The 23917-nt window shown below is 42.9% G+C and overlaps 1 long non-coding RNA gene across 10 annotated transcripts in view; it reads right to left on the minus strand.

Annotated features, from left to right (window-relative positions):
- Positions 1–300: 300 nt before the first annotated feature.
- The window catches only part of LOC142054509 (uncharacterized), a 31883-nt gene continuing 8266 nt past the window's right edge, over positions 301–23917 (minus strand). For 4 of the 10 annotated variants that reach the window (XR_012659554.1, XR_012659553.1, XR_012659562.1 and 1 more), the window contains one exon: positions 19652–21638. This is a non-coding gene — a long non-coding RNA (uncharacterized LOC142054509). Of the gene's footprint in view, positions 2503–4882; positions 14039–16668; positions 18550–19651; positions 21639–23917 lie in introns of those variants that run through there. The other 6 variants (XR_012659558.1, XR_012659556.1, XR_012659557.1 and 3 more) reach the window with 6 other exon arrangements.

Below are 23917 nucleotides of genomic sequence, written 5' to 3' on the forward strand. Positions count from 1 at the left end.
AAAAGAAGATTTTTAGAGCAAGATTTAATCAGCCATCTCCTAAACAAGAGACAGGATTGTACTTAGGTTTGGGGTTATTTTATATCGCTTTCTAACTGCACATCCCCAAAAGATGTCTTTTTCAACAAACTTCTATCCACAGCCTTGATTTAATTATGGAGATAATAAATGGTTGTGAAGCAGAATTATTCTGTTCTTCCTTTGATCCACTATTAGAAGTGTCTTTATTTACAGTACTTTGATCATATATGTGAAAGTAAACTCAGGACACACAGCATTTAAAAAAAGATAGGTCCCTTTTATTTTCTTGAAATAGTCAAGATAACATCTATTAAATCTTTTCTGCCACACAAAAAAAAAGTTCTTAAGACCCAGTTATTAAAGGTAACTCTGTTTCTGCAGTTAGTATCAAGGAGAGGGTAAGGTATCTGGATCAAGGTGCTGGCTCAGCACTTGTTCAGACTCTTTGAATGACTCCTCAGAGATGCCTTCATCTTCCCCCATGCAGAAATGCTCATAAATTTGCACTGCTGGTGTCTGTCCTTATCACTCTCTTGGAGCAATATGTAAAGGAGGAAAAGCACTGATACGTGGGTGTGGCCTTGCACAGAAAGGCAGGATGGCAGGACAGCATCATCCTCCCTATCCTGCACTCCCCACCAACTTATTGCACTAATTCTGTGTTTAAAGGGAAGTTGGCTGGTAGAGGCATGCAAGACTGTGCACTGTTCTTCTGCATGCCTCGCTTGGTATGTGGCTCTGTCTCAGGCCTTTTGAAAGTCCTCCTTTGAGAGCTGGCACTCTCCTACTTTACATAGGAAATTTTTTGTTTAAAAAGTGACATGTGAGCAATCCATGAAATTTCTCATTGTTTCAAACATTTTTTGTAATTTCCTAAAGAAAGAATTACCGATCCATAATTGCCAAAGCCACTACTATTTCTGTTTTCTGTTTGGGCTTTCTTTTTAAATGAACAAATATTCAGCATTTGCAGTACCCTGGGGTGTAATATTCAAGTCTACCAACTTGCTAGGAAGACTTTTAGAGCTTGGATTAGCACAATATAGAAAATGGACAGAAAGTGTATGTCAAATTCAGTAGTTTGACGAGCACATCTCTTGGCATCTTTAATCTCTAACAGTGAGTCAGTTCTTCTTTCCATAAGGAAAAAGACTGAGCAAGCCACTTTCCAGCATCTTCTGGTGAAAATGGAGGCAAGCAAATGGCCTTGCTCTTGTGCTGTGCATAACACCTTTGACTGTCCCACTTGCTCGCAGACTCTCCAGCTGATCTCATCATTCCTCGATTTCTGCTTCTGATTTTCTCTCCGTTGTGATAAACAGGAAAGACTGTAACAAACACTTTATGCAGCTCTTAAGACCTGTGGTTTTGCTATCACACCAAGGTGTTTTGAAAAAAAACTTCTCCACACAGAGTATATAATTAGTAATACATGTTACTGCATGCAAGCTATTTAAGAGGAAATTAAAGACATTTTAGATTATGCTTTAACTGTTAAAGTTCAAAAAAATATTGATGTCCATGTTAATAATCAACCTCACTAAACTGATATCTGAATTGATTTTGCCTTGAATTTTGAAGACATGGAAATGTATATTTTTAGCAGCTCAGTCTTTAAACATGTAATGGGGTAAAAGGTACTTCTTGTTAGGCGGCGTTACCAGTCTTCCCTGCTCGTTTCATGTCGGTGTCAGTTGGGAAGGCTTGCTGCGTTAATTTCTGCCTTCTCAGTGACCACTTGCTGCTGCTCCACCAGCTGCATCCGCTCTGATCAAATCCAGCAAGTGCAGAGGGCACATTTCTCCCTTCATCTTTTTCCTTTCCTCTGCTGTTATACATTTTCCAAGCTTGTTTTCACCAACAAACCACTTTGGAGTGACTGCGATAAGGACGGTTTCGGTGTTTTATGGACTGGCTCGGCATCAGGCTCATCTGCTCTGGGTCAAATTCCAAATGCCTCATTCAGACAGGACACCTGTGACCTGAAGTGGGTGCCCTGCCCTCCACAGCATGGGACAGGCACCTCCAAGGCATTGTCTTAACCTCACCGGCTTGCCTGGAAGTCACGTGCTGCCTTTCCCATTGCAGCGTGTGCCTACCTGGGTACTGCTCTTCATCCATCTCCAGCAGGAGCAGAGGGCATCCTGCTCCCTACCTTACCACAGGGGCCACAGGTCTTGCTCTCCGCAGTGTCTGCTGCCTCCCCTTCTGTTGCAGGAGAGCAAAAAACTGGACAACTCGAAAGGACCCTCTCTGGACTTGTTCTTAGGCCCAGTCCCAAAGAGCAAGAACACAGATTTGTTTCACAAAAAAGTCTTAGAAAAGGGAAGGAAAGCAGTTCTCTCCCTGATCCCACTCCTCATCCCACTCCTCATCCATCCCCAGATTTATCCAGATTTTATTAAAACTTCTCCCCAAAGAGAGAGGAAGGGCTGTGTGTCTTCAGAGCCACCTGTGCCCTCGGTACAGTCAACATTTGCACTGAAATGGTGGAAAGAGTGAAAAGAGCATTAGGTCATACCTGTACCATTGCATCTCTAGGAATCTTCATATTTTAAAATTACAAGTTTAAATGAGAAACATCAAATATAATTCTTGACAGATGCTTACTAATGTTTTCTTTATTCATCTGTATGAAAATACTATAAACACTTCACTTTGACGGCTTTTTTCTTCTTTTTTCCCTGAAAAATGAACAGAGCTCTTCCTGTTTGTTCACAGCAATAAAGAAATTACATACATATACATAATTAGCAGTCATTTAAATATAGAAGCATATGGATACATGAAGGAAAATATTCCCATACGTGCCTATTTCTGTATTTCAGTGGGTGTTTAGGTTACTCTGATAGCATTACATTAGAAAGAGAGCACATATATAGAATTTTGTCAATTCTAATGCAGTTATTTGACTTGTATAATCGTACATAATTATGTAATTGGGGTAAATATACTTAGTACTTGCAATATGCAACTATCTGGCAAAATGCTGTTCAGAAATGTCAGCACATTATGACGGCATATGCAGGCTAGTTGAAATAAGGCAACCACAAAAGTTCTTCTTTGCCCCATTTCTCACTTGAAATTCCCATTTTCTAACTGCACTGCACCTTCACCCTTGCCCTTGCTGGCTTGCTTATATTCATGTTTACATTTCTTTCATCTCCACTGGCATCTTCATTTGTGTTTCATCACTAATGGTTTTCCCCTGTCAGGAAGTAAGACATCAGCAATTTGCTGGCATTTCTGATCTTATCTAACCACGCACCACTTCTTATCTAACCATGCATAGCGAGCCTTCCATTTTCCAAGGGTTTCCATTAGTTTTCTGGGTGACCATCCAGCATGAGATAAGAGACCAAAACCAGCGCTGACTTCTGGCCTTGGTCTCAGTTCAATAAAGCACAAAAGTTGCCCTTTCACTGCAAAGGAGTTACATTGGGTGCAGGAGTCAAGGTTTGGGGGGCTTCAGGGTTGGCCCCTGTTAGAAATGGCCAGTGGCTGCCCCACGCCAGGCACAGACATTTCCAGCTGGAGGAAGGAGCAGCAGAGAGGAGCGATTATGGACAGACTGCAAGCCCCCATTCCATACCCCCCAGCACAGCTTGCAGGGTAGGGGATTAGTAGTGAAGAAGTGAAGCTGAGCATGGAAAAGGGGGCAGGAAAGGTGGTGTTTTAATGTTTCTTGCTTTGTTTCTAACTACTCTAATCTATTTTAATTGGCAGCTAATTAAAACTAATTTTCCCCAAGTCGAGTCTCCTTTGCCCAAAGCAGTAATTGGTAGGCAACCTCCCATCCTTATCTCAACCCATGAGCTCCCTTGTTCATATTTTTTCCCTATTTTCTTCCCCCATCCCACTGGAGGGGGTGAAGTGAGCAGCTGGTTGGGAGTTTGGCTGTTAGCCATAGCTAAGCCTCTGCAAAAAGATTTTGTTTGGGTGTTTGTGTTCTAAATCTCTCAGACCTAAGAGACTTTCCATCAAGCCCAAAATTTCAGAAACAAGACTGAAGCCCTGCCTGACCTCTGCTCTCCTCTTATTCCACTTCAGTCAAGCATGTTGGCAACCTTTTAAATGTGTTTTAACACAGTTGTTATTAAGCAAAGCACTTGAGGAGGATTTGGGCATTAGTGATTAGAAACCTTTTTCATTTTCACAGATGAAATACTGATCCAGTTTTCTCTCTGCCAGCTTCTGGAAGGCCTCCAGAAGCGCGCCACATTATTCTTACTTAGCTTTTTTTCCTCAGACCACTAAACTAGCCCGTATTTCCAACTAACACACAGCAGGTTTTAACCCAGCACGTTCCTTCTGATCCAAGCATTTCAAAAAATTTGGACTTACATAAGACAGAGGCCATTCTTTTCCCATCACACAGCATAGTACCACACTTTGAGCAATTAAAAGTTGCAAGTCCAAAAAGTACCCTCATTCCAAATTCACATTTGAAATACATCTTCTATTTTCAGGCAAAAGAAGACAATTTAGAGCACATCACAAAAGACAGAGTAAGGGACGGACTAGGCTCCTTAGCAGTGTAATCAGCTGTTACAACAGATGTGAATTTGGCAATACATTTGAGACATTTGAGGTATGAGGACTAATTTGGCTCTTGGGGTGCTCATGGAATGTAACTTCTCCTCCACATCCAACTAGCCAGGTGCCAGGGGACACACACAGGTGAGACACAGGGCACAGGTTGGGCAACGTTATCTATCTTACTGTCCTCCCAGATCTTCTCCTGGTATCTCAGAAGCGAGGAGGAAGGCAAGTCCTCATACACACACACACACACACACACACACACACAGAGAAACAGGAGAAACCTACAGTGAGACGTAATTAACCGTTGAACAGCTGCTAATGGGAACCATTTATTGGAAGATTTAAGACTAGTTTTCACAATCAAGAAATTCTACTGCTGCACTTTCAGGGACTGTTGCTGTTCTTGGGGATCCGGGCTCCCAGCTCTCCAGTTTAGGGTCCTTAGTTCTAAAAAATTGTAGGTTTTAATTCAATAGACTACTCTGCAATTGGTTAGGAATCTCATTAAGAGAAACAAGGCTTTGCTATGCAATAAAATTTTGAAGGAAGTGTGCAATGTGGCAGCAACAACTTCTTGAAGGGAACTTTATCACCCTTGCTCTGAAACTCAGAAAGTTGCTCTTTAATATGCAGGCACACAGGGATATCTAAAATTTGTATTTCTTTATCTGCTTCTGCTGTGGACAATCTTGCAGCCACAGATTTTTACAATGTAATATATGAATTCGCTCGGTATTTTCCTGACTCAGAAGCCCCAGTGTCCTTTTAAGGTCTGGAGGTATTCTGAAAAGCATGTCATTTCCAAACCTGACAGGTTTGTGCAGCAAGCATACACTGAGTACATTTTAATACAAACATTGTTAATTCAACTTTGACAAATACAACTCATAGTTAGAAAGAGGTACATGATGCAAGAAAGTAACTGTCATTTTAAATCAGCTTCATAATGTAGTTATAGATTTCTAATATACATTTAATTACAATGATTACAAGCCCTTATAAGTTATCACTTTGGGAATATCACTCCCTTTATTTCACTCTGCTTTAAATTATTGTTCCTAAATAGCGGACAATTATCATTTGCAGCCCCTCAAACTCACTAGAGAAAATGAATTTGTTTCTGAAGACCTTTCTCATGTGTTTCACCTTTTTTTATTTTTTTACATAAACATAATTCATGTTCTTTCTCTTTTAGGTCAACAGAGAGACCAGATTTTTGGACTCCCAGGGCTGGCCATCACAAGCTTCTGAGTTTAGAAGTACTTTCTGTGGATGCCAGTGACATGCCCATGGGGACCCAGGTGGCCAGCCATGCCCTGGCATCCACCTGGACAACTGAGCCACCATCTTTCCAGGGTGGTAGCTGCAGTATGGGTCCCTGCCCCAGAAACTGTGAGACCCTTGCACTTACCCAGTCAAGCAGAAGGAGGCCCTGCAACTGAGACAAGGGAAACTAAATGGCAATGTGTCAGAAAGAACAAAAAAAAAGAGTTACTTCTCTTCCGCATTAGTGAGTTTTCGGGTCTGGTCTGTTGTTATATATATATACGTATATATATATATGTTTCATCAGTTCTGTATTTAATCAAAAGATTTAGGCCCAGATCCCCAAAAGATGCAAAGCTTAACTGCAGGAAGTTCCTCTCCACAATTTTAGGTGACGTGGGAGTATCATGGCATCACCTGGGCCAAGAACTGGGCATGGTGCAAATGCGCTGAGCATGGTGAGCTGCAGACAACAGGGCAATGCAAACCATGGCGTGAGCATTATGTGAGCTGAGTACCAATGCCTCATGGGAGACCATACCTGAAACCATCAGAGAGGAGTAGCGGGATGCCATCATGGCCAGAGGGACTGGTGACCAGTGCTGACACATGGCTGTAATGATCCTCAGGGCTGGTGATGAGGGCAGGGCTGTCACACAGATGTCTGACGCCACATAGCATCTGAGCTGGCACCATTACACACTGGAGCCAAGCCACTGCCCAAATCCCCCTGTGGGACCAGCTGGAACGAGCATCACTAACTCATTGGAGAGATTAGAGGGGCAGATCTCAGTTGATGGGGGTGTCTGAGTAGGTGAAAAGCTGTTTCTGGCAGAGCCTGTCCCTTGGTTGGCCAGCTAAATTAGACCGAGCTTTGCAACATCACGTTGTCTGGTGTTCCTTTTCTTCCCCTTGGCACTAGGTAAAACACGTCATAAAGATTTGCAAACTTGAAATACTCATTAGAAAAAGCCCTACGAATATTTTATCTTTGTCCTAGTAACAACGCTACCAGAAAAAGCTACTGAAAAGTTCTTATTACAATTTTAAACTTAAATCAGCATAAAGGAACAGAAAAAAACCCTGGAATAGCTGTAGATAAAATCTTATTCAGAAAAACAGGGCTGTGGTACAAGGAACACAGCTATCAGTCCCCCTCGGGATAACAAGCAGTGCTTTTCATGAAGTTTTGTTGACACAAACAGGACTGCTGTGAGTGAACTAAGAAGAGTGATAATGAATCAAGCTTAATGTAGCATTATAAATTTCAGTGCCTTGTAAGAATTAGAGGTAGGTAACAGACAGCAGGACTGTGACAAGTGTCTGTACAGCTCTTGTTAAAGACGCCTTTGGTAGAGGACAGATAAAAAAGCACTGTAAAATACTGCACTTTCAGCAATGAATTAAAATCCCTAGTTGCTTTTGGGCAGAACACCATTGCTTCCTTTTGATTCCAGTTGACATTGGTCAGCTAACCAACGGACACTTGATTTAATTTAGTCCTTTGTTAAATGCACAGGAGATTGCACAGGCAACCCAAATGGACTTTATTAGCAGAGTCTTAATGATTTTGCTCTGTATTAGGGAGAAGAGAGGAAGGTACAAGGCATCATCTTCTCACAAATATACAAAATGATCATGCAGCAGAAAGCTGGGTTGACTCCTTCCCTTTAGTTTTTAATGCTCCCCCCTGACCCCCTGCCTTTTTGCAAGTGAATATCTGAAATAATAAGTAGTAAAGCTACTATAGGGAAAAACTTAACCATTTCAAGATGTTTTTTAATCTCAGGCTCGTACCTCTGAGACCACAGTCCTGTGATCACTAGTGTTTATCAATGTGCTATCGGGTTACTCAGCACTACAAATATGATCTAGAGCAGGCACAGGCAGATGGTCATATTTCTGTTGAATAACCTCCACAACGAGCAGGGAATTTATTTCAGCTTTATGCAACTAGGAGCACTGGCCGCAGAGGACATCTGAAACCTGATCTTGTGTAAAGCTTCTCAGTACAAAGTCAGCCCATCCAAGTTTTCTGGAACAAATCTGAAACCACAGGAGGAGTTCATACCACGTCAATTTACTGCATCATTTTGGGTCCAGTATCAGGAGCCCTGCAGCCAGACTTACCATGCCATTCAACTGCAGCCTTTTACCCAAAGTCCAAACAAGTCCCTCCACAGTCCCAGAAATGTTAATTCACTCATGCCTGAACTTTTTAGAGAGGGCGTTGTTTGTTGACTCCAGCCTAATTACATCAACACCAACCAAAGCTTAATCAAAAGTTAAGGAGGTTTCTGATATATTAGCACTAGCACAACCAAGACTTCTGATGTATTTTATGCAGTATCAGTACTGCATGCAGCCCTGTCTGTATGTAACCAGCAACAACAGCAGGGACTTAATAGCCTGGACAGAAACATGAGCCATGACGTCCCCCGCATCCTCACACTGCGGCCTCAAGGCTGGAAGCACTGAACCACACAGCTCAGGTTGAGGTCTTGCAAGTCTCCATCGTGGTTTCATTGCATGCTTGCTTGAGCATACTGTTTGATGTGGCAGTGTGCTGACGCAGGGCTGGTGGCAACAAGGGAACCTGCTGCAGATACCTGAGCCTAAAACATAACTTTTAATGTTTAATCATAGTGTTTTAAGTAAACACCATTCCTGCTTTCAGTGGCCTTTCTTGGACTTCGGCTTTTGTATTGGTTGCACGTATCTGAACTTTCCTTGGCCTGTTCATCACTGGATGATGCAAGTTTGCCTGAGGGGTCTATGCCATTATACTTTTACACATTTGGGGAGAAATTCAGTTAGCAGAATGCCTCAGAATCACATATATTTCTCTATAACCCCAATTTGCTCATTTTAAGAGTGAAACAGAGACATAAACGCTGCACAATGCTCATGCCAGTGTGATTTTCATAACTCTTCTGCGGATGATCTAGAGTTGCACAGCAAGCATTTCACAATGTTCTTTAACAACAAACACAAGTCAGTTCTTCATATTTTGCCTTACTTTCCTTGTTGGCTTCTTTCAGTAGTTTTTTTTCCTGGCTCTAGGGAGAGCAGAGATAAATAACACAAATCTAATATTAGAAACATCTTCAGAAGAGCAGCATCTGTGGGTGTGCTCCTTGCATGTCACGTCCCCCCCAGCAGCAGGCAGCAGCACCCAGGGCATGGCACTGGCCCACTGAGGGTCATACACCAGGGGACATGAATGCCGGGCACTCCCTGCTTGCAATAACTGCATTCTTCACAAGTAATTTGGAAGAAGAAATGGCGTATAATAACATTTACCTGATTACTTTCAGTTGCTGGTATCTTAAGGGTAGATTAAGATTATTCTTTGGGTTGAGAATAGTATTTCTTTATTGTTGTGAGGCCTAAGGAGCTACAGCAGCTTGAAAATAAGCTAGATATTACTTTTTCTTGAGTATGGGGCTCATCTGGAAGACAATAAACAAGTCTGATGGTAGGAGGCTGCAGTTTGCTACATGACCATGGAATTGTATTGGTCTCAGGGAAGGTATTTTGACCAATAACATTACCAGCACTCTCATCTTACAGTACATGGCCAGGTACATTTAGGATTTTGCAGGTTTAATATCCAGCCCCACAAATCACTGAGACGAGACTTATGCTCCTGTCAACAGGCATTACCGCCAAGATCTAGAGAACTGCATTTTCAAGTAAGACCGTTTGTTAATGAAATGTAAAAATGGCTAAAAATGTATTTCCCTCACCTCTTGTTTCACAGCAGGAAAGACAGCAGACAGTTTGTAATAGCTATCTAATGCCATGACAAAGACAGTATCCAGATGTAGCAAGGTTATTTTTCAGTCTATCCAGTTTTCTATGAGACATTATCTTTCATCAACACCCTTCTTAAGTTCTTAGCAACATCACATTCTCTTTGCAGCTTGTTCAGCTCTACTTCCAGTGCTTAAAAATTATTTGATAAAAATAACCATTTCAGAAATGGCACAATAATATTCCAATCAGGTAATCAGAATTTGACTTAAGGTGAAATGGCTAATAAAATTATAGCTGGTACTGTCTGACAACCAAAAATATATCGAGAAAAGAGCCACCTCCAGGGTGCTGGTCAGCATCAAGTATTGCTGCTTCCAGAGGAGGCTGGCAAGGATAGAGAACAAAAGCCTTCCCCCCTCATACAACAATTTAAATCCAGAATGCCGAGGATTTTCCATAGAGACCATCTCAATACCTCTGATGCAGACAGTGGGGGCTGGTGAAGGGGAGGGGCAAAATCTGACCTCAGACACCACTTGCTAATTAAAATTGACATATAACATAAAAATAATGGGATCTGAGTTGCTCCTAAGATTAATACCTCCAGTTAGTGAAAAGATACTGACTGAAAAGTCATTTTCTAAAAAAAATAGATTCTAGGACTGGCAGGCAGTCCTAAAGAGAGTGGTGTAATGACACTAGCCAGTTAGTGGAGGAGAGGGTAACTCCTCCCTTCTCATCTGCTGTTTAATTTGAAGAAGGCAGGAATGATCACACAGAATCATAGGTTGGAAGGGACCTCAGGGATCATCTAATCCAACCTTTCTAGGAAGAGCGCAGTCTAGACAAGATGGCCCAGCACCCTGTCCAGGTGAACTTGATAGACAAGTTCAAAAGACTAAAACACAGTTAGAACAATCTCAAGGAAGACTCAATGGCCAATAAATCTACCATCCCATTAGCAGCATCCAGCACGAGACTGGAGAAGTAAAGGTGAAAAAAAACCCCAACAATAAGATGTTTCAAGCTTACATAAGGTGAGTGGAGAAACACCTATGAGACTGAAACCTTCGTCTCCTTATAGCCACCCAGATGTACAAGAAGTGGATATATTAACCTCAATTTATTGTACTTTTCTTTCAGGTACACAGAAGGTGGGGCAAATAGTGCGTTCTGTTCATAAATCAGATATCACACAGTATCATCGGCAGAGCCTTGAAATATAGTGGAATGCATTTGATTTCCAAAATCTCTATTACAGTTGCAATAAAATCACAGAAACGAGAGGCAGAACTGCCTGTATGCAAACAAATGCCTAGCCAAATTAGAAGTTTTTAAAATGTATTTCTAAAATGCAGAGCAATAAACCCATGCTCACACTATCGTCACCACTCAGACATTTAAAGATTTGCTAGACACATTCGCCACGCCTGCATCCTGCTTTTTTCCCCAGCACAATCTCATTAAATGAACAGCAGGATAACATTTCCAAAATGCACTCATAACAACAAGGGGAAATATGTTACTTCTGATTCTCAAGTAGTTATTCCCAGAGTAAATATTGTCCATCTTTGTTTTCTCATATGTATTTTTAAAAGGATGGATAGGAAGACAATACACAGAATGGACCTCTTTCAGTTTATCTACCTAAAACTATAATATAAGATGGACACAATATAAAACATATACCAATACTGGAGCACAGTACAGATGGAGGCTAAGGAAGTCTTCCAGTCCAGGCAACACCTTTGGCAAAGGATGCAGAGGAAACCGGGAGCCTTGCCCAAAACACTAGCAGACTTGACAAGAAGGAGCAAATGGTGAGGAGCAAGCTAGAGGAGGACACTGACATCGCTAACGGCCCTTGCCTGTGCTCCCACTCTACTAAGGCTGTCCCCCAGCCAGGCTGCAGGACCTGGTAGATGTTGGCCCAGTCTCGAGTGGCACCTTGGAGCTGGATAACACCAAAAGTTCTCTCCAACCTATGTGACCCTGTAGGTCTAGGAAGATGATCACTAACTGATATTTTGTTACTGTCTCATTGGGTTTTGGGGAGGCTGGGCTGGGAAGGAGAGGCAAGGTAAGCTTTGTACCCTGGAATGGGCTGGCAGGTAGTGGTAGGCAGAGAAGATCCCCCAATCCTGGCAGCATTACTGGTCAGTTCCCTCTTCAGCCAAGGCCAGAGTGCATTTTTCACAAGGTTGTTCTGCCTGCTAAGGCATACATTTTTGGCCACTGCACTCAGGGACAGATACCTCTGTCAGACATACTGGCTTGAACTGTCATAAACATAACCTCAGCTGCAGAGCGCTGGCCATTTTCATTCATTTTGCACTGGTATTACTGTCTCAAAGAGAATTCTCTAGGAAAGGTATTCTCCCTTTGTCATCTTCTGGGCTGGGAGCCATGCCTGCGACCCCCAGCAGCACTGCAAGCACCATGTTCCTGACGTACAGCCCTTTCTAATGGGATTTCAGAAGGCTTCACAGGGGACGAGTAATGCTTTATTTTACAAATAGCGCGCAGAGGCAGTCACATAGCAGATCCCAATTTTCTTGATTTCTAATTCACACTTTTATCCAACTCACTTTCTTCAGCAAGCTATTGCTCTTAGTCTGCACTGTGCCAAAGCCACCAACCCTTGAGGTCCCAGATCCCCAGCAAAAAATAATCTGCAGCCCAGAGATGCCCTCGGGCTTTAAACCAAACAAGCTGAGCTCCTGACTCACCTGCTGGGAAACCTGCCAGTAGCTGATCTGCAACACTTCATCTTGCTGTGAGATTCACCATCAGCTTGGGATATTACTGAATTCCTAATGATATTAAAGAATTTCTATTACGAGCTTTGTGATTTTTAGAAAAAAAGAGTTTCTTTAACTTTCAGAAAAATACTTCTGCTAGAGAGAACATCATCATAACTGCCACAGAAAAGGAAATGAAGATGAAGATTAGCCAGCAGATAGCATCTGTAGGTAGTTTCTACGGATGAGGAGGGGAACAGGGTCATTTTAATTCTAGAAGTAATTTGGTTGCTGAAGCTTGTCTTCATTTACCTTTAAGTGGTTATTGCATTCTGTTTATGCACTTATGTCCATTGTTTAACTTCAGGCTGCCAGATAGTCTATAGACAACCTTTATGCTTTTTTAATCAAAGACTTCTGGAACATTTTCCCTATATTCTCTCTCCTATAGCTTAAGCTTCACTGTTGCATATCAGTTCAGGAGACCTATTTTCTGCTGACTGGATTTTTTCAAGTCTCTCTGCCACACCTTTTTAAGAAAATGGCCAGCTTTCTTTTTAAATGGTTCTGAAATCCTTCATGGGAGTCCAAAAAAGAGGGAGTTTCTCTCTTCTTTGCAGTACAAAAACATTAGATTTTTTCTTCAGTCTTCTACAGGATGAAAGTCCCAAAACAAATATAAAGTTATTTTCCTTAACAACAGCCTTACAAGCCTAACATCAATGCTTTCTGTGGAAGAGCTCTCACTGGAACAGATTTATATAATCCCCAGGCCTCAAAAAGATATCTTGCAATTACAATGAATCTTTTGTGAGAAACTCAGGAAGTTTTAGTGCATCGCTGAGCAGTTAACATCTGTGATTTCCTACTGAGTTCTGAGGTTTAAATCAATTAGCAGTCATTGGGACTGTTTACAGTGGCCTTTCATGTGGAACAGCATATGCTGGAATTTTAAACTAAATATTTAAGTTCCTGCACCAAGTGACCATACTGCACATTTTAAAAAATATTTTGACCCTATGCTGTGCTGTTAGCTTAGTTAGTAACTTGTTGTTCTTAGCAGAAGCTATTTCTAGTCTTTAAACACAACTGAAATCATTGAGTTTGGAGAAAAAAGTTATATTCATTTTATTTTTATGTTCTACATTTCTCGACACCTAGCTGTTTACGCTGCACTAAAATCACATGAACCTGAATTAATTAAATGTAACAAAACAGCTAATTTTGCACGGAGTGGTCTTGAAAACTTTCTCCTGCCTATTAAGGTAATAAACCTACCACATCAAATTACACTCAGAAGTGCTATATGCAGTTTTCGTAAGGGATCAAAGCCACTCATACCAGTAGTTAGTTGTGCAGAATTATATTGTGTAGTTTTAAATAAACCTGCTGATCTTTCAGTATGGAGAAGGTATCAAATCAGGAAGTTAGCTGAGAGTTTGCTCTGACTTTTCCCTGGCCACCTGGAAGTGAATTCTCCAATTACTCCTTAGCTAGTGCACCATGAGGAGGGAAGGAGCAATACGTTCCCGAACTTACCATGGTTTGGAAGCTTTCCAAACCTTCAAATAAGAAATAAAAGTGAATACACTTATTAGAGTCTGCAAGTTCTCCAAGTCTTTAAGTGGATTTACCAGTGCTAGCACTTCTGAAAATTGTCTTCATGGATGAGACCAGGTGCCAACCCATTGCAGATGCCTCAGCACCTGCAGAGGAAGGGAGATGCTATTTATCCCTGTTTAGAGCTACTGAGAAGTTGTGACACAGAGAGGCTGGGACACACATAATTTGCACTAGTGATAGTGAAGAGCTTTTTTACATTTACACTGAAGGGAAAGCTAGATGGTGGCAGTTGATGTAAAAATGACTATTGCATATTGGAACTGAAGCGGAAAGGATTAGTACAAATGTCTATTTCCATACTGTTATGCTACCAGAAAAATCTACAACAAATACAATCATTATTAGAGAAAGCCAGTTCAACGGAGAAATGTTTATAAAAAATTGAAAGTTGAAGGGATACACAATTATATTTTGTTCAGGTCAATAGGCATTTTCATTCAAGAGGACAATTATTGAATAGCAAGCAAGAAGATGCAAAGCCATCATTACTTTGTAATGAACCAAGCCTGGAGCTGGTTTAGCAACTATAACCTGAGAACACCATCATCAGCCATTTGCCAGTGATTTTTTAAAGCTAAATAAATGTTTACATGGAGAAAAGCAAGGGAGGGTGGAAATGCACACAACTTCTTTGTGAATGTACATCTGAATTTTCAGAGTGCTCTCTGTCCCCATGGCTCCCTTTGCAACTCTCCTTCCCTGGGGCCAAGTGTAGACATGAGGGCCGGGAAAGCCACCAATCCCCATTATGCCTTTGCAAAAGGGGCAGTGCAGAACAGTGACAGGCTACAGCAGGACCGCCAGACCTTTCCTCTGCTGTTGTCACCCAAGACATTTTCACAGCTTCTTGTCATAGTCATGTTTACTCCTCTTCCAAAGACAGAAGCCTGCTAGCTGCCTTTTCCCCAAATCTTCAGCCAAACAGCCATTTGAAGTCAGCCCTTCCTCATCTGGATATTATTTGTCCTGTTTCTTCCCCCCTCTCTTCAGCCCTCTGCACCTGCTGGCCATCCCACCAACACCCTTGCCTCTACAACCAGCTTCGGGCCTCTCTGCCCTTGGCATTTTAGTCTGAGCAAACACAGCCACAAAGGATTTATCCTGTTGAGTATAATGTCTTCAGGGTGAACAGTTCTTGTTGTGGTTTAACCCCAGCTGGCAACTAAGCACCCCTCAACCACTCACTCACTCCCCCGTAGTGGGATGGGGGAGACAATTGGAAAAGTAAAAGTGAGAAAACTCGTGGGTTGAAATAAAGACAGTTTAACAGGTAAAGCAAAAGCCACATATACAAGGAAAGCAAAACAAGGAATTCATTCACTGCTTCCCACAGGCAGGCAGGTGTTCAGCCATCCCCAGGAAAGCAGGGCTCCATCACATGTAACAGTTACTTGAAGACAAACACCATCACTCCAAATGTCCACCCCTTCCTTCTTCTTCCCCCAACTTTATATGCTGAGCATGATGTCATATGGTGTGGGATATCCCATTGGTCAGTTGGGCTCAGCTGTCCCGGCTGTGTCCCCTCCTGACTCTTGTGCACCCATCAGAGCATGAGAAGACAAAAAAGTCCTTGTCTAGTATAAGAACTACTTAGCAACAACTAAAACGTCTCCACATTACCAAAACATAGGACCTTAAAAGCTACTATGAAGAAAATTAACTCTATCCCAGTGAAAACCAGGACAGTTCTCCTGGCTTTGCCTGGAAGGTAAATGCCGATAATGCTGATACTCTAACAGTAATGTGCTGTCCTCACAGAATCACAGAGTGGTTGTGGCTGGAAGGCACCTCTGGGGGTCATCTCATCCTAGAACCAGTTGCCCAGGACTGTGTCCAGGCAGCTTCTGAATACCTCTACAACCACCCTGGGCAACCTGTGCCAGTGCTCGGTCACCCTCACAGTAAAGAGGTATGTCCTGATGTTCAGACAGAACCTTCTGTGTTTCAGCTTGTGCCCGTCACCTCTTGTGCTGTCACCGGGCACCTCTGAAAAGAGCCTGGCTCTGTCCTCTTTGCACCCTCCCTGCAGGTATTTATATACACTGGTATGATTCTCCTGAGCCTTCTCTTCTCCAGACTGAAGAGTCCCAGCTCTGTGAGATGCTCTGGTCCTTTCATCATCTTCATGCCCTTTTCTGGATTCTCTCCAGTAGCTCCATCTCTTTCTTGTGCTGGGGAGCCCAGAACTGGACACACACTGAAGGTGTGGCCTCACCAGTGCTGAGTAAAGGGGAAGGATCACCTCCCTCCACCTGCTGGCAACACCCTTCCTAATGCAGCCCAGGACACCATTAGCCGCCTCGGTGGCCAGGGCACATTGCTGGCTCATGGTCAACTCAGAGTCAACTGGGTGTCAACACTAGGACCCACAAGCTCTTTTCTGCCAAGCTGCTTTCCAGCTGGGCAGCCCCAGCCTATCCTGGTGCCTGGGGTTGTTCCTCCCCAGGGGCAGGACTTTGCACTTCCCTGTGTTGAACTTCATGAGATTTCTGTCAGCTCATTTCTCCAGCTTGCCCAGGTCCCTCCAAATGGCAGAACAAACATCTTGCATACCAGCCACTCCCCCAAGTTTTGTGTCGTCTTCATCCGTCCGACCTGCCTCACCTCCAGGGCAAGCCCATGACCGCAGCCAAAGCTGGGTCCAGCCCAGAGCCCCACTCCCAGCTCTGCTGCAGGGAGCAGCCAATTGCCAGCAAACCCATCCCTCGCTGCTGCTTGGGTTTCTCCAAGCAGCACTCCTGGAAACTGTCCTCCAGAAGGCCATGTCCCTGGCCCACCAGTGAACCTGAGAGTCACTATTTATTTTGCCCTGTGTAACTTGAATAATTTAAATCCTGCCTGCACTGTGCAGCATGTGGAGGAAGGCTGTTTGTGTAATTATCTTTCTGTAACCTAATTCTACAGAACGTGGTTCTCATCTACATCATGTCTTCTTTCAACCGCTCTGACATTGCAAAAAGGGACAAGCAGCTAAATCCTCTTCAGGAACCTTTGATTCAGCCAATGCAGCAAAGCAAAAGAAAATGAGGCTTCCAGCCTTCGAGAACTCTGACCATGTGTATTTTCTTTAATTGTAGCAGCTGTTCCTTGTTCTTTCTTCATGCGCATTACCTTTGTGATTTTTTTTTCATCCTAGCTGATCTCATATCACTCTCCATGAGATTTCTGGATGTAAGGCAGATGATGCAAATTTAGAAAGTCATCCTTCCTCAATTTGTCACAGTCTAATTCTTTCACTGTTTTCCATTTCAAACCCAAAATACCTCTGATTTGAAGAGCTGAGTAGTCTGTAATGATTAGGGTGGTGACATACCAGGACAACTGATGTATCTTTTTGCCCTGACATCTCATCCAATTTTGATTTAAGAAAAATGTTCACATCACTTTTAAATATATACTTCAATATTCAGGCTTCACTTCCTTTACATTAACGTAGTGATATTGCAGTACTTTACAATAATTTCTAAGTCTTTATTTTCCATTGAACAGCACAGGCCTCATATTAAATAGTTTCAAGTGTATTTGAGAGATGAAAGGTGACAGAACTGGTAATTACCTCATTTCTCATTAAAGATGACTTAGTACCTCAGGGACCCATATTAGAATAAATATTCTATCTCCTGTTTATTAACCTTTGTTCTTTAAAATGGTGAATGAGTGCTGATAAAGCTATCGTTATTGTGACTGCCTCAGGAACTGATGACGTTTTCCCAGGTCCTAATAAGATTTGGAGTCACCTTACCAAAAATAAACAGAACTTGACTCTATTATACTCCAGACTGTCTGTATTTTTAACACATATTTTAAACCTAAATATACAGGCAAATTCAGCTGATGTCTCACCATCAAATATGAATGAAACCTACTATGTAGATGACTCCATCATGGATAAGGGAAAAGATAAGGATGTCAGCTATCTGGACTTCTGTAAGGCCTTTGGCATGGTCCCCCCCAGCATCCTTCTCTCTAAATTGGAGACATATGGGTTTGATGGGTGGACTGTTCGGTGGATGAGGAACTGTTTGGATGGTGGCATTGAGAGGGTAGTGGTCAATGGTTCAATGTCCAGATGGAGGCTGGTGATGAGTGGTGTCCCCCAGGGGTCCACACTGGGACCAGTACTGTTTAATATCTTCATAAATGACATAGACAGTGGGATCGAGTGCACCCTCAGCAAGTTTGCTGATGATACCAAGCTGAGTGGTACAGCCGAGATGCCTGAGATGCCATCCAGAGGGACCTGGACAAGCTGGAGAAGTGGGACCATGTTGAACCTCATGAGGTTCAATAAGGCCAAGTGCAAGGTCCTGCACCTGGGTTGGGGCAACCCCCAGTATCAGTACAGGATGGGGGGTGAACAGGTTGAGAGCAGCCCTGCAGAGAAGGATTTGGGGGTACTGGTGGAGGAAAAGCTGGACATGAGCCAACAATGTGGGCTCACAGCCAGAAGGCCAACCGTATCCTGGACTGCATCAGAAGAAGCGTGGCCAGCAGGTCCAGGGAGGTGATTCTGCTCCTCTATTTCATTCTGGTGAGACCCCACCTGGAGTCCTGTGTCCAGCTCTGGAGCCCTCAGCACAAGGACATGGACCTGTTGGAACAGGTCCAAAGGAGGGCCACAGAAATGATCCGAGGGCTGAAACACTTCTCCTGTGAGGACAGGCTGAGAGAGTTGGGGTTGTTCAGCCTGGAGAAGAGAAGGCGCTGGGGAGACCTTATTGCAACCCTTCAGTACTTAAATGTGGCTTCTGAGAAAGATGGGGCAAATTAGTAGCAGGGCCTGTTACAATAGGACAAGGGGTAATGGTTTTAAACTAAAAGAAGGTAGATTTAGACTGGATATAAGGAAGAAATTTTTTACACTGAGGGTGGTGAAACACTGGCACAGGTTGCCCTGAGAGGTGGTAGATGCCCCATCCCTAGAAACATTCAAGGTCAGGTTGGACGGGGCTCTGAACAACCTGATCTAGTTGAAGGTTTCCCTGCTTACTGCAGGGGGGTTGGACTAGATGACCTTTAAAGGTCCCTTCCAACCCAAACTATTCTATGATTGTATGTACTTCATGCATAGTTTTATATATGATAAACTGTAGTGAAGCAAGTGCAGAGATACACAGAGTCCCTAAGCTTCCTTGGCAAATGTTTATTTTGGAGGCTGAGGTCTTTTTGGTAAGGAACACAAACTTTCCTATGTTGCATGAGAACTGTCATCTGTTTTGTTTCCAACAGTAGCCAAAGCAAGCTGCTTCAAAAGGAAATTCCCATAATCCTAAATTTGGCTGTTATAGAGAAAATTATTTGCTCAAACCCAACATAAATGTCCTGAAGGAGGAGAGTTTATACTGCTTCAATAACTGATAATTTTAGATCTGGCAATTTCCCCTTAATGCCAGCGCTAATGAAGTATTATTTTTTTCAACTGCAGAACCTTAAAAGAAACAGAACAAACAATGAGGAAATAGAATAAGCATTGATTTAATAATACAACAGGACTGTGTCCTGATGGAGAACAGGCAGCTGTGGTCGAGAGAAAAGGGAAATATCCAGGCAGTACCATGTCATTTTGGACAAACTTGGTGGGAATAAGTCCAGTAAGTATACGAAACAGGATAACTGTAATCAAGAGGACCAAACTCTCAATAACCTCAGTCACCATCTTCAGAGTAAAGTAACTTGGTAGTATTTATTACACTTGCGCATATTAATACTTTTGGACTCTGTGACCAGACAGTAAAAGATGTCCCTTTGTAGTTCTATCGTATCTGTATTTGGTAAGACTTGGAAAAAAATTTCTTTCCCCTCCAAAAATGTGACAAATTTCATATCCTGTAAGGATTTCAAAGTTACCAAAGACATCTAGGGCTGAGTTCAAACATCCTGTGAGGGATACCTGACATGGACACTGAAATTATTCTAGTCATTGCCTGTCTAATAAGCCACAACCATAGGTCCCAGACAGTGGATGCTCTGAATCACTCCTTACGTCTCTAAATAGTGCATGGGGGGATGGACAGAATATGGTTCCCAAACGCACAGCCTCTACTGGCACTAATGGATAAAGGCAACAGCAAGTATTCAGTAGCACTGAAAAACCTCTGGAGAAAAATTCCAGCATTTATAAAGCCTCTTTATTTTTTGTTATAAAGAATCCCAAGAATGATGACAACCACTTTTGATAAGAACTGGAAGATATACCTAAAATTCAGCTACACTGATTGCTTTGTTACCTTTTAACTTCTCTGCCTGATGGTCACACTGACAGGTTTGACACTTTATTTAGTGGGGATTGGTAGTAAAACCTTCTTGGCTAGACACTTGACACCTACCTCGCCTCATTATTTTCCTGTGCATCTCCTCCAGGGGCTGATTTGTTTCAGTGGCATTTGTTGCAAGCAGAACCCATTGCAGCACAAAGCGACAGATGAGAATATGAAGAGTTCCAGTTATCCAGCTCAGTACTCATAAGCGATACAGGGAGCCACGCCAGAGGCAGGTAACCAGGACATTTGCTGAAGTCCCTGAAAATTGTATGTGTTATTGAGTTTGGAAGGGAACATTCAGCTTTCCTAATTTACTTATGAACTGAAGATTATACAATGTGAATCAAAACACAATCAAACCTCCATTTCTCTGATTGAGAGACCTAGCCAATTCCCCACTTCTCTCAGACTGCAGAATCCCAGCCTTACTGCTTAGGACAGGTATACAACTGAAATGAGCTCAGTATGATTTCAAATGAAAAATAATTACAGTGGGAAATACATGGCCAGAGAAGAAAGTCCATGTCTCATCTTTCTTAGATAAGCATCTCTATTATGGGCTAAATAGTCTTTCTCAAGCTCGGGGAATATTTTACAGTTCCATGAGATGCTGAGCAGCTTTAACAGGGCAGGACTGTAAGTCGTCAGTCATTGGTGCTCAAGGAAGGAAGTCCTGCTCTTTAGCACCTTTGTCCTCCTCTTTTCTCCCCATCCAGGAAAAATGAAACCAACAGAACCAGGGTGAACATCTGGTTAGTGCATCATAGCAGTGTGCTGTGTGGTCAGGAAGCCATCAGAGCTGGCATGGAGAAGAGGGCAGGACTACACAGCTGGCACAGCAGGCCCACACTTCTCTCTGAGCCATTAGATGATACTGCTGAGCCAGCCCCACATCTGGAAAGAGCACTGTCTTAGATATCCCACATCCTGGTGATTAGTCTGTTCATCACACACTGATGGTCAGATCTCCTCTGGCAAAGGTGGGATCTGAATCTGAGCCTTCTGCAGCCCAGGTAGGTGCTCTGCCCACTTGGTCAGCATTTAAAACTGGGACTTTCACTTCTCCTCTCCTGTTAAAAAGAAGGCCTAATATTCACCACTTCTTTTTTTTTTTTTTTTTTTTTTCAAAAATAGAAAGGGTATAGGGCTTAACTCCAGGAAAGGGTTCAGAGTTGTCAAGATGCAGGATCCTGTCTCCTGAGCACCTCCTGCTTGCTAGCTTAGGTGGCTGCTTGCATTTTTCCCATCCCTGTGACCCCCAGGAATGCAGCCCAGTGTGGCTGTTCACAGCGTGGGTCTGATAATTCCACAGGGCTGCTCCGCCGGTCCCACATGCTGCAGCATCTCACTTTCATTTGTCAAGCTTGCTTTTATCGTGCCCTCAGCCCTAAAATGGTTGCTAGGGAGTGCTGCTTTTCGCCTGGGAAAACAAAAAGAGGAATGTGAAAAGAACCGGGTAAATACTTAGGGGTGTGCGTTATTACATCTATGCCTTTGTAGCCTTGTTTAAGAGATGGCAGCAATAATTCCTTTTGCTGCTTTATGACTTAAAAGTGGGAGTATGATGCTAACAAATGCTCTGACACGATTGCCGGTAAACTACTTCCATCCCTAGCAAACCAAGAGTTGCTCATGAACAAAGGAAGAAGCGGAGAAAGATAACCTCACCCTTACACGGAGGTTCACTCTTTCAGAGAGGAATAAAAACACAGCATGACTCAAGTGCACCACTGACAAATTCCCTCAGGACCACTGAGATTCAGGTATGCTCACCAGCCTCAGCAGCGATCCCTCACTGTGGGAAGAGGTGACTTCCCCTCCTCACCCCTAAGAGACCACCTCCCTCGTTGCCTATTAGGGCTGCGGCAGCCTTCGGCAAGGAACATCTTGTTTTTAACCAAGTATTTTAACTCCAGCTGGGTTAAAGGAAAATCCACGTGGGAGTATTTATTTACAGCATCCAAAACAGACAACACAGTAACAAAGGGGTTTTAAGGCATAAGAAGGTTTTAAGGCATTAAGCAGCCTGCTTACAAAAGAAAATATAAAAGGTCCTTTTTATTCAGTATCCTGCTCTCCTGACATGTCAGGGATACTGTCTCCCTGTGTGTCATGTGTTGCAGGCTGCACTTGTCAGAGGAAAACCTTTCCTCCACACCAATGTCTATAATCTCCTTTCTAGGGGCTCTGAGCAGGTTTAATTTTTGCTCTTGAAACTTTCTTTCCATCTGATACTTACTTCTAACTTACTCAGCAGATGATCTTGACACTTCTCCAGTTAAATTAAGAAAGTCTCACTTCTCTGGAACTGCAAATGTCACTTTGTCAGACCAGCTGTCATCCCCTGTACTTTACTAGCCAACAAGCACCTTCTTGACTGAGTGTCACTTTACCTGCTGAACCTCTCCTTCCCTGCTATGGTGACTCAATTGCTTTCAATGTGAAGGTAACAGGCACTAAAGTTTGTGTTTAAAATCAGCTAGAACGTTCATAAATACCCTTGGTGCAAACATCTAATGCAACAAGTGAACACAAGCATTATCATCCCTTGAATGAGATGGTAACGCTGGGCTTAAGGCAACCGAAGGAGACAGAGGGGAAAACCTGTCTTCCAAATATGCCATGAAAATATCACAAGTCATTGACAACAAAACAGCCTTTGGCACATATAAGAGGTATTTTCCTGCAAATGTCATATTTTCAACCCACATTAACTCTCTATGGAATGAAAGGCAAATCCAGTACAAATAACAATCGAAGGGAAAACTCCAAGCTGTTTTGCATGTACATTTGAATAAGCGTCAATTTTACTTCAAGAGTCTGCTCTCGGGGTGACCTGTTTCCTTTAAGGCTTTCTATATGTTTCTGGATAGGATGACAAGTGAATGACAGCAGAGCTGACAGCACTATTAGCTGCAGAAACAGGACAGGTGAACGCTGCATTGCATCACCTCTGGATAATGAGCTGAATTTCTGACTGCAACCCAGATTCTTGCAGGACAAGCCTCGATGTGACAGGTTAGTGGTAGATGAACCAACACAATGTGAGGACTTCTTTTATGACCAGGGCCTTTACTAACATACCTACTATATATAGTGCAAAGAAAGCAGGAAAAGTCCTGCATAAGAGCTCTAGGCTCAGCAGAAAGCAGATTTCAGTTACCTGCAAAAGGCTTCCCAGACAAGCCTTTGAGCAAGGTGCTGTGGGTGTAATCACCCCAATGTTTTCCCCTGGCAACGCTCCATCCTAACATGTCTACAGGTCAGGTTGCTTATTCCTCACCTTTCCCTTCCCACTTGCACCACAGCTCAGGGGACCAGAGTGGGTGCAGAGAGGGTTGTTGTCTCAGTTTCTACTCCAGGACCTTTCTGTTCTCTCATTAAAAATCGAGAAAAGCAAGACAGGAGTCCCAGGGAGGAGCCAGGCTGTGTTCCTACATCCTGGCATGCTGCAGGGATGGGGGCAGGTCTGTGTGTAAAGGCATTAGTATGGGATGATCAAATGCATGTATACCACAGAGTCTAAGTCAGAAGTGGTGTTTGCCTACAGCCGGGAAGCTTTCTGTTTGGGAATTACTGGTGCTCAGTGCATTCAAACCAACATTTTTTTTCCCCTATTAAAACAGACACTTGAATCATAACAAGCTACCCAGACATGGGCTGTTGCTAGGCTTCCCTAAAACATTGGCAGTTGCTCTT

This window comes from Phalacrocorax aristotelis, chromosome 3 (assembly GCF_949628215.1).
Source record: "Phalacrocorax aristotelis chromosome 3, bGulAri2.1, whole genome shotgun sequence".
NCBI classification, from domain to species: domain Eukaryota; kingdom Metazoa; phylum Chordata; class Aves; order Suliformes; family Phalacrocoracidae; genus Phalacrocorax; species Phalacrocorax aristotelis.